Genomic DNA, 10,954 nt, shown 5'->3' with positions numbered 1-10,954 from the left:
TCCGCAACAGCAAAGCGGCTTTCGGTAACCCCGGGAACTTGCTTGCGCTGCCACCGCTCCCCGCATCCCCGTGAGCCGATCGAGACGAGATATAGTGCCTAGGGTTGGGGACATGTTAGTGTGTGTGTGTGTGTGGGAGGCCATCGTGTCTTGTCATCGTTGCGGGTATCTATTTCGAATTCGAATTGTACTTCGAGCGTCTGGGGGGTGACTGGGAGGAGGCGACGCGATGAAGGTTTGATTCTGGGAGGGATTCGAGAAGAGAAGGTAGCAACAGTCAGCGGTTACTGCGTGATACGTAGCTGTCATAGTGGGATACAGTGACGGCCATCTTAAGTGCACGATTCAGCTCCCACGGCACGCGTTCGGTCACACGATAACAGATTGAATCAAGTTTCTTCGCAGGAACGGAAGAGGAAGATGCATTGCTGCTTGCATGCAGTTCGCAAAATCTTGAATATTAGTTCTGACGTTTAAATAATAACCCTGTCGACCACTTCTGGACAGGACAGTACCGGACGGAAGGAAATATTGCTCCGGTGCCGCGCAACCAGCGGTCGAAACTAGAGCCGGAAGATGTGTGTATGTGCGCGCGCGCGCGCGTGCCATGTTTATGGTGATTCTGGGCCAAGGAAGTCCAGAGGTCCTCATGAGGTGAGAGGGGGCACTTCGAGTGACGTACCGAACAGCAGTTTGAAACAGCGCGACTCAACTTCGACAAAGTTGGTGCTGGGTTTTTGTGGCTCACTCGCAAATGTGTCCTTACCACTGCCTCATGGTCCCTTGCCAGCCTCATAATTCGATTGTAGAACCTCGCTGAACAATACAACAAAGATTACCCTACCCTACACCCCAACCGCACACGGAGCTCCGTGTAGCAGAAGTGCAGAGGGCTGTACCGATCATAAACAAATGTGGCGTGCGGAACGGAGCAAAGTCGAACGACGGGGAGGGAACTGGTGGATGGTCCTTTTTCACAAAATCGAAATGTCACTAAACTAACCGACTCTCTCCGTATGTGTGTGTATGAGAGAGAGAGAGAGTTAAGAAAGGGGGATTAGAATCGAACCAACCGTTAAAGGGAACAGTTTCTCTACCTCTGCCTCTGCCACCGTGACTCCTTGTTCTTTGGGGCCGACAGTTCACTCCGGTTTCGGTCAGATTTATTTTGGACTCATCAAATATTTCATTTTATTGCTTTGACTCCGACAACCCGACCCGACTGGTTGCCTTCGTGTCCTCGGTGCCCGGTTACATCACCGGGGTTCACCCGGGTTCCCGGCCACCAGGCGAAATAAGAATGCGATGGTCGCCTGCTATTGATTTGTCATTTTGCAACAGCTGGCGAGAATTCCCACGGTCCAAATAAGAGGCAAGAGCCAAACAACAACAACAACTGCACAAGGAAGAAAAAAAAACGAAGAGATAAAAGCTCGGACCCGGTGGGCAATGGGTGGGCCATGCCCGTCGTGACGGCTACAAAACCATCCAAATTACTGCCGAGTGCTAGAATCTGTCCCAAGCCGGCTTCACTCGCTCGCGCTTCGATTCGACTCGTTACATAAGCATCCTCCAGGAGTTTCCGTGGCTGTGGTAGTGGCGCCCTCCTACCGGTAACACGTCACATGCCCGGTACTGCCTAGTGCCTTCTCCTGTTCTGTTTCCATTTCGTGAGATTATGCAACATCGGAGAAAGCAGGAAAATCAGGAAGAACTCACAGAAAAGATCGAAGGTATGCCGAGCTGATGACAGTCGGGGTGGGGCACAAGCCCTGCCCTCGTAGTACTGGTTCGCCAAATCCTTTCGATACACGAGACATAATTGAAATGTCCACCTGCATCCCACTTCACCAATAGGAGATGGGGGGGGAATCCATTTTTGCTGAGCTTTTCCGTATTGGATCTGCTGGTGGCGCGCGCTGTCCTGCCTTCACTGGGGAGCGTGAGGTTTTGAAATGGAACCGAAACCGCGCATAACGAGACAATCTGGAGAGGGGTTATAGCTGGAGGTTGGATACCGGAAGACATTCCAACAACCGTGCCGGGGCCCTAGCTTCTTATGGAAACGGTTTCCAACCAGGCGGAAATGACGAAGCTCAACGAGCAGCAGTCAGCGCTACATCATCTTCATCATCTTCAGCATCATCATCGTCATCGTCATTGTCGTCATCGTAACGATTGTACGCGAAAAAGCGGCAGCGAGCCGATGGTCGATTTGCTGGCAAACACTTTCCACGGGAATGCTTGGAATGTTCGATGACGCAGGGCAATTGCGCCGGCAATGGTGAGCGAGCTGCGGGTGCGCCACAATCACACAGACACACACACACACACACACAGCCACACACACCAAACAATGAACGTAAAAGTGCTGACCACTAAACGAAACGAGATGTTGCAGATTGCACCGGAACGAAATGTGTTTTGTTGATTGCCGGCGAAAGGCGTGTGCGGTGTCGTTGATTGTGTCCGTTGGGGCTGCAGCTGGGGCTGGGGCTGGGGCTTCGTCCAGGACCAATCCAGTCGGTTGGTCCAATCCAATTTTCAATTATCGCACCGTCATCCACGGTCGCAATCCCGCGTAATACCGCTTACTTCCGTGTAAGTGTAACTGGAATCGTAACCGGTGTTTGCGGTGGTGCCTAGTATAGATGTTGATTCTCTTTGAACTTCACGCCGATTCTGCAGTAACTGTGCGTCATTGGAAGTGCACTGACAGCAACTGTAAGTCACAGTCACGACACCTTTGCAAGGCGGACGCATCAAAAAAGAGTTTTGGGCGATTTGAAAGGAAAAATGATTATCTCTTCCAACCACAGATTCAAGAGATAGGATGATCTATCGCCACACTTCTTGAAGAAGTAAATTAAGACATAACCGCAAATAATGTAACGAAAGGTTATAATTGTTGGGCTTCTCATAAGATGAGTTTCAATGCATCGTGCAAATGAATGCATTTTTATAGATACTTACATTTTAACACAACATTTTATATGGTTGTAAAAAGTCATTTTCATACCATAGCCATGATCATGATCAAACCATACAAAGCGTAATGGACAGTTCCTTAAGAACAATGGTGCATGTTAAAACCGAAATACTGTCGTTAATTTTGCACTATTTAATCGTAAAATAAAGTAAATGCAGTTGTACTTCAGCCACAGAAATAATGCACCAAAATGACTTCGACAGCGGCTGAATATGACGGTCATCAAACGGACAATTTTTGGCCGAAAATGTGATCTACAGAGGGACCTATGCAAGTTTCTGCTCATACATCATTCCACCATAAAACCATCGCTCTCGGCACATCGTCCCTCTTCGTGTCCCCAAAACCCTCCTAAAGGATGGAAGGATCGATGATGAGTGCCATGAATAATCGATCCAGGCAGCACTAGAGCATCAACATTATCGAACGGGTACGGGTACCATTAGTCGCATCGTCACCGATACGTTTCGACCTACTTCGAACCACGTACGGGTCGCGGCGATCAAACGAATACCCAGTGCTAAATGGCTCAAAATCAATGAAGCGAACAGATCTCGTTCCCGGGAATTGGGTTTTAATTGTACGATGGGTTCGGGCTGAGGCAAGGAAAAAAGTATGCTTCGCTTGCAGCATAAACGTCCGCGCACCGTGATTCCGCGAACAAACCGTCAAACGGGGTACGGGACAACCGGTCTCCCGGTTGAGGAAAACTCGGTGCCGCTCGTACCGGAAGCTTCGTATTTGCAGCGGATGTCTGTCAAAGGTAGAGCGGCAACGCGTGTTGTGTCCTCTGCTCCGGTCGATCGGTCGGTTGGTTGGTTGGTTGGTCGGTCTACCTTTGAGGTCATAGTGCGGAGTGCGGAGTGCCAGGTGAAAAGGTCACATGTTGATGTTGATGCTAACGAAGCGTAGGAATTGAGTGCAAATCCAGGTTGTTTCAAGCAGACAACCAACCATTCTCATACCCTCCTGTCCCTTTGGGATCACTACTGTCCCCTCACCGTCGGTGTCAAAAACCCAGCGACAAAAAACAGGGGGGGGGAGAAATATCCGTTTTGCGGTGAACCAACACTCCCGGTCGGACGGAGACCTCATGTATCTCGGGTTTTGTACCTGGGAAAACAAAAGGAAAAGCAACAAAATACATGCTGCGTACGCAAATATTTCATTGTATCGTCGACTGGAATTCCCCGTGCGTCGGTCAGGGTCGATGCGTTGCGAATGGATAGGTCGTATCGCTCGCTCTCTCTGTCTCTCTCTCCCTCTCTCTTTAGTGTTCTGGCTGACAGGGCAGAACTTGAGAAGCGTGGTGCCAACTGTGGCCTACCAGGTACCGTGGTCAGTGGCCAGGTTGCGTTTGGCCGCACAAAGAATCGTTTTATTTATTACGTACCCTTGCGTCACCGGACATCGTCGCATCCGAACATACTGTACGCAGGAGTGGGTATCCTAGCACCTCATCCCAGTACCAATCTCGGTGACACCCGACAAGCCCTGCCGGGGAGCCGAACAGCCGGGAACAAGAACATCGTAGTGGGGAGGCAAAAAAAAAAAACCAGAAATCCTCCAAATCCTATGTTAGCCGTAACAGTCGGGCCCCGGCTGCCAATGTGCAAAATCGATTGGTCGGTACTTGGGGCTGGGGCTACTGGCTACCCTTTCCAGGAACAATCCACTACCTTCCAACACCCCAATACCTCTGCTCAAACGGAAGCGGGCACCATAAAAGTTCCGAGATTTTAAGCGTCCGCTTTGGCCGAGTTTCCAAATTTGAATAACTGTCAGCTCAAGTGGTTATCTCGTGGGATGGTCGCCGGGGGATTTGTTATTTCCCTACAAACCACCGTTCCACACTTCTCCTGTAGCCGCTCTGTTCTATTATCCACCGTAGTGTTCATGTTTCTATCGGGGAATGGGATTATATGATCGTGGGAATGGTTCTTTTTTTTCTTTCAAAATATTATTACCCCTAAAAGGATTCGTTTTTGGGGGGATGGAGAGTGGAAACAACTCACTATCACACGTCCATAGGCGAGATGGTCTTAAAAATAGGGGAAGGTACTTTACTTTCCTATGACGGTGTTCCCTGATTGATTGATTGATTTATGGTTTCGATAACTTGAGCAAATGGAATTAGCAAACACGGATCGGCCATTAAGATGAACCTCTTTGTGTTATCATCTAGTCCGTGGTCCGTTGTTCCTAGTAGTGAAGCACCGGGAACTATCTCTCCAAACCGACTGAATGAATATTTAATGCCCCAAAGTGGACGCCGCATGTCCAGGTTGCGGAAAACGCCGTAATCTGACACCGTGTGTTGCGATAACTAATTTTTAATTAATCCTGTCTGTCGGTCAGTTTGACAGCCGCTGACCGACACGACGCTGCGACGATGAGCAGCAGCCACGGAAGCAGCGGTACTCATATCGTTCTCGAGTGTCACGAGAATCGCGGGGGGCGAAAGGACGTTGAATGTAAATCATCGCTTATCAGTCGAGTCCCGCAAATGTGCCGCCGGTCCCGATCGGGCGCAACTTTAATTAGCAAAAACAAATTAAAGACCTCTGGCCTCCCATCGGGTTTTCACATCCTCGGCCGCTTCCCGGCTCCGCTTATCGCCTAAATACACATTCCGCCCATTTTCTACCAATGGACCGAGGCAGCGTGTCTAGAGCGTGTTTGACTTTATGATTAAGCTCGCCACCGAAATCCACCGATCAGGGAGGGTAGACTCATCCGGGCAGGGGTGAGGTCGCCGGACCACCAGGTGACCTTATTCCCGTCGTTCCAACTTCTTAATCCCCGCCCGCTAATGTCATGCCACCTTACGGAAATGGCTTCTCTAAGGGGTCTATAGGATCATCCGGTGCCACTCCCTTCTGGCCTGAATGGCTGGCTGGCTGGCTGACTGGCTGGCTGGGGCAGGTGTGCTACCCCAACCCAACGACCCCAACTGACCGTCAACTGAAACCGGGAACCATTGTGGCAGGTTTAATTGTGTTTACCTTCGCTTCGCAAGCGACCGGGCAGAACAATGGCGGCTGTCATGGGGGACCCCGGGATTGTGCCCCCTAATCTATCCCTGACCTTCGCGTTCCACTTGAAAACGCAGCAGTACCAGCGCAGCCCGAAACCCAGGGGAAAACGGTGCGTTTTGGGCCTGGCGCCGGCTTCAAAGATGGCTAATTAATGTCCGCCCGCATTCGTTTGTGATTAAATTGTCCATCCGTGGCTCGTTCGGCCGCTAGACGGCGATACCGAGAAGTGACTTGCGATACCACAAAATGGACCCCTCGCCCCTTTGTGCTTTTCTTGGAATCCTTAACTCGGATTTCACTCACCACCACCACCACCGCATGGTTAATGACGTCGAAGAAGGATTAGATTGGAAAGCTGCTTAGCGATAATGTTACGCCAGGCTCTCGTTAGCACTCGACGGTGGATCTCGAGAGTTTCGAATGGATTTTAAGGGAGTAGCTTCGTGAGATGAATTTGAACATTATGTACAAAGACTGTAAAGATAGAATGGGAAGCAAAAGGCATATCCTTGTCCCGCAGGCACGTGGTAGAGGCACAGGATGTTGGAAATACAACACCAAAGATGGTGTGGTGTGGTTGGTTTGAGGTTACGAAGCAGATTATTGGAAGCGACTTGGCTTAAGGTGTCTCATCGAACCAATGTTGATACATTTAGGCGCGTTGTTGCTTTCCTAATCTTCTCTCTGCATCTCTGCTAAACAATTATGGCCTCTGAAAATGGCCGGTCTAGGATGTTGTTTGCGCTGTGCTCGATAAGGTAACGGAGGTATCACCATCATGTTCAGGACCATGAAAGAAGACGCTGTTCATAGCGATAGCGACAGTAAGTGGACACAAGTGTTATCATACTTTTACTCTATTTTGGTCAGCGCATATAATAAAAGCGATAACAAGTGATTTTAAAATGCTCTTCCTTCAAAAATCATCTAACAAGGAGGAATCGGAGCGACATATTTAAACGTTCTACGTCACTGTCATTGACAAACCATAACCTAAAACAGCGCGCAACCATAACCTAAACCGGATTGCTTTGATGTGTTGATGTGCCTGTCTTTACCAAAAGTACCTAGTACTGTTACAAGCGATCCCGGTGATGGGCGCAGAGGCGAGCTTCCCACTCGCAGCCAATTCGCTTAAGATTTAATTAAAAACCATTATCCGTGCTACGATCGGATCGTGGAGGGGCGCACGTGGCGTAGCGCCCGAGATTAGTCGAATAACGTCGCATAAAGTAAGAATCACTGATAGCCACTTATTAAACCGACGTATCAGTCGCCCGCCTGCCTGTCAGCCTGTCTGCAGCCTCCATACAGCATTCCAAAGCATGTAATTCCGTCGGCCGACGGTGTCTATCAGCAGGAAATGGAAAATGGTTTCGCACGCAGCAGTAGCACCAGTACCAGCGTTGCTGGTAGCAACCCGCATCCAAACGCCAGGCCAGCCAGTCAATTTCGGCCAACTTCACTCCACCGAAAACCAGCGGACGGTCGGTCGGACCGAACCGCTCTGCCTGAGCAAGCATTCCCGCGTGTCACCCTTTCGGTCGGCCAGGGGCGGAGGCCAGGGTTTTTCCGCCTTTTTGTGTGGGAAAGTTTTTGGAAAATTCCCAACCCAACCGATAAGAGGCATCGCACACTGCTTTCGGTTCGAGCTCTGTGGCTGACGCTACGCCATCATCGCCATCAGCACCACCACTACCAGCAGCAGTAGCAGCAGCAGCCGCAGTCCTTGGCTACCCTTGTCCTTGCCACGGGCCGGTCTGGCTGCCTGGCTGCCTGATCTAGATAGTGTTGTTGGCGGGTTTTTCTGGCCGCGTCACAGGAAGAGTCGCATCCTCCTCCAAACACACACACACACACACGAGCTCTCTCTTTCTCTCTCTTTATCCCTCTCCTCTTCAGTGTACGGTGGTTATCAAACCCGTTTTCGACGCAAACCACCTCCGCTCCTCCGATCCCGTACCGTGGCTGTGCTTTGGTCGATTAACGGTCGGTTTCAGTGCGCCGCTCGCTGCGGAGAATATTATTCTTCGCCATTCCACGGCCTCCGCCATAAAAAAATGGCTTGGCACAATGGCACCGACGGCTGCCCCGACCTGTACGACAACGGAGACCGGGAATGTATGCGAGAGAGAAAGAGAAAGAAGGTGCGATGGAAGCCCGCCAGAGATAGTTGACGGAGGCCGCTTTGACAGAGTGGTGGAATGAAAAATGGAAAAAAGGAGGTGGAAAAGTTTTAGTTTGCTCAAAATTTTACACATCCCCCCCTTTCCGAGTGAGCTCTCCTTTCTCCGGAACCGTCGCTTTCAAGTAGCGTGTGCCCGTGGTCGGCACCGATTGCTGCCCTAATGGCACACAATAGTTGGGACCATTGTTGGTGCCATCGCTGGTACTACGTAGATACACACGATACGGCGGTTTCAGGAGGAGGAGTAGTGCTGGTGGTGGTGGTGACGTTTCTTATCGCGATCGGAACCATTTTCCGTTCCCCAAACGACAACGACAGCGTCAAGCACCAAGATTGTGTTCGAGGCGAGTAGATGTCCCAAGGGATGGTGAAGAGGTGGAAAGGGGGAGAGCGGGAACGTACGTGGGGGTGGAGTGTTTTGCTGTGGGGCTTGTGGCTTGGAGACGATGGAGGTGCCTGGTGGTTCATAGTTCCAGGAGTGTATGTTGTTCCCCGTACACGCGCTCGATGACGAGTGGTCGGTTGCGCAATACTCCGTCCATCGGCCATTCGTGGCGACTGTCGAGTCGAGCCGTCGTCCTGCGAAAGCTCCGACCGCCCGTTTACGACCACCGATCGTTTTTTCCGAACCGTACACATTGTCGTCATCGTCGTCGTCGTCGTCGCCTTCGTCTATTGCTCGCTCGATTCCTTGCACGCGAACGATCAGGACGAAGACCAGCCGCCATAGGGGGCTGCTCCAAAACATATTTGCGTGAGTGGCGTGAGTGTCCGTTCCGTTCCGTTCCGTTCTGTCCTGCTCTATTTTTCGGACGACGCCGCAGTGCACGTCCTGCCGCGTGAGGAGAGAAAACACACTCGAGCAGCCGATCCGGCGGAAGGTTGAGCTGAGGGTGGCTCCTACTACGGGATCTATTAGTAAAGGGGGGGGGGGGGGGGTGGTTGTAGCAAACTTTGCCCGCGCGCGCGCGTGTGTGTGTGTGTGTGGGGGGGATGTACGAGAGTAAAAGCACATCCGCGTAGCGAGTGAGAGCGTGAGCAGCGAAGGAAAAGCGCAGGCGCCTCCATTACGTCATCGTTTCGGTTGGACTCCAAGGGGACTCGGGGGAGGGGGAGGGGGAGGGGTGCTTTGAAGGACCTGGAAGAAGTGACAGAAGCACTGTACTGTACTTGGTGAAGCTGACTTTTTCGTGTGAATGTGTTTTTCGGTTGTGCGTTTGTTCGGCCTTTTCCGTTTTTCCCCCGGTACTACTACTACGACTATTACTACTACTGCTACTAGTGCTATTACTACCGTGTGTTAGCCAGACGCAGGGTAGTGCCAATTAGCGTATCGAGTGGAGTTTAATAATACCGAACAGTGCCTATAGGCCCTGGATGGATGGAATTCTATGTTGGGGTTCGCCATCGATCGCCTATCGGCCCCAACACACACGCGTGTATGCGCTCGATAGCATAAACCAGAGATAGACTGAGAGAGAGAGAGAGGGAAAGAAAGAGAAAGAGACTGTATGTTTGTGTATGTGTGTGTGTGTCGCAGAAGAAGGCGCAACGGTGGGGTGGGGTTTCGTTGTGGGAAAACGCGGTCACGCGGCCACTTTTCGGGACTCGGGATCGGGAGTGAGCGCCCGATTGCTGCTGCCGCTGCCAACAAACACCGCTGCCTGCCCTGCACGTGCGCTAGTGTAGTGGACGTCGGATTTGTGTCTGTCCCTCTTCCCTTTTGAACCGTTAGTTTTCCCTTCGATTTGGTGATTCCTGGCAGCCTTCGAGTGTGAGTCCTGGAGTGGATCGGGAAAAGTGATGAAAATCGGACATAAAGTTTAATCAACATTTAAATCGTTCGGTTGGTGAAGAGAGAGAGCGAGAGAGAGAGAGAGAGAGAGAGAGAGAGAGAGAGAGAGAGAGAGAGAGAGAGAGAGAGAGAGAGAGCAAGAGAGAGAAAGCAAGAGAGAGAGAGGAAAAAGGAAAAGAAAAAAAACCATACATCGCCGTAGTGCTCGATTGTTGGCAGCCGAACTCCGGTGCGCTGCCCGAATCTAGGCATCACGGGCTCGGCTACTCGAATGCTTGACGCAACCAGCTTGACTCACGTCAAGCCCTCGTCGAGCGCGTTCTCCCCGGTGGTGCTGTGTGGTGTAAGGTGGCAAGGAAGTGTGTGCAACGGACGAAGGTAGAGAGCCGCGGATTCTCGATAACGATTCCGATTCCGACCCCGCCGGTGGTGATTCAAAATTACCACTATTTTACCCGTCATACGGGCACATCTGGCTGGCAGGCAATAGTGTGACCGAGGAACAGAAAGAGAAGCAAGCAAAAGCGAGGTGTTGATCACGGTGGAGGGCGTGTGCCATCGGTGGGTGGTGGTTCGGTGGGAACTTAGTCACGCGTGGTGTCCGAAAGCTGTGTGCTGCCTGGGGATGTTTACGTTTTTTTCTTGCACCAGCGTGTGAGTGTGAATGCGTGAGGGTGTGTGCTGTGCGTGACACGCATGAGAAAGCGCCTGCTGGTGCTGCTACTGCTGCTGCTGATGCTGCCTTCGATCCAGCTGGTGATCATTCCGGCTATGGTGAGTTTCTTAAGCTCACTAAACGTACTAAAAAACCAATGGAAATTGCATACCGTCCAGGGGCAGGGCACGTGGTTCAACAACATCGCCTACTGGGGGCCACAATGTGCTTTTCAAATCTTGGTTGCGTCGCAACGTGGTACTACCACGAATTCGGGGATCAATTAACG

General features: G+C 51.2%; 1 protein-coding gene across 8 annotated transcripts in view; it reads left to right on the top strand.

Moving 5' to 3' along the window:
* The first annotated feature begins 9,042 nt into the window (after nt 1-9,042).
* Nucleotides 9,043-10,954, top strand: part of LOC125951230 (complexin) — a 146,434-nt gene continuing 144,522 nt past the window's right edge. For 2 of the 8 annotated variants that reach the window (XM_049679914.1, XM_049679906.1), the window contains exon 1: nt 10,444-10,571. The gene's annotated coding sequence lies outside the window, so the exon portion shown is untranslated. Of the gene's footprint in view, nt 9,097-9,441; nt 9,461-9,969; nt 9,990-10,302; nt 10,389-10,443; nt 10,572-10,954 lie in introns of those variants that run through there. The other 6 variants (XM_049679909.1, XM_049679912.1, XM_049679911.1 and 3 more) reach the window with 6 other exon arrangements.

Source organism: Anopheles darlingi, chromosome 2 (assembly GCF_943734745.1).
Source record: "Anopheles darlingi chromosome 2, idAnoDarlMG_H_01, whole genome shotgun sequence".
In the NCBI taxonomy this organism is placed as follows: domain Eukaryota; kingdom Metazoa; phylum Arthropoda; class Insecta; order Diptera; family Culicidae; genus Anopheles; species Anopheles darlingi.
Note: the sequence above shows the minus strand (reverse complement) of the source record. Positions and strands in the feature narration are given on the sequence as shown.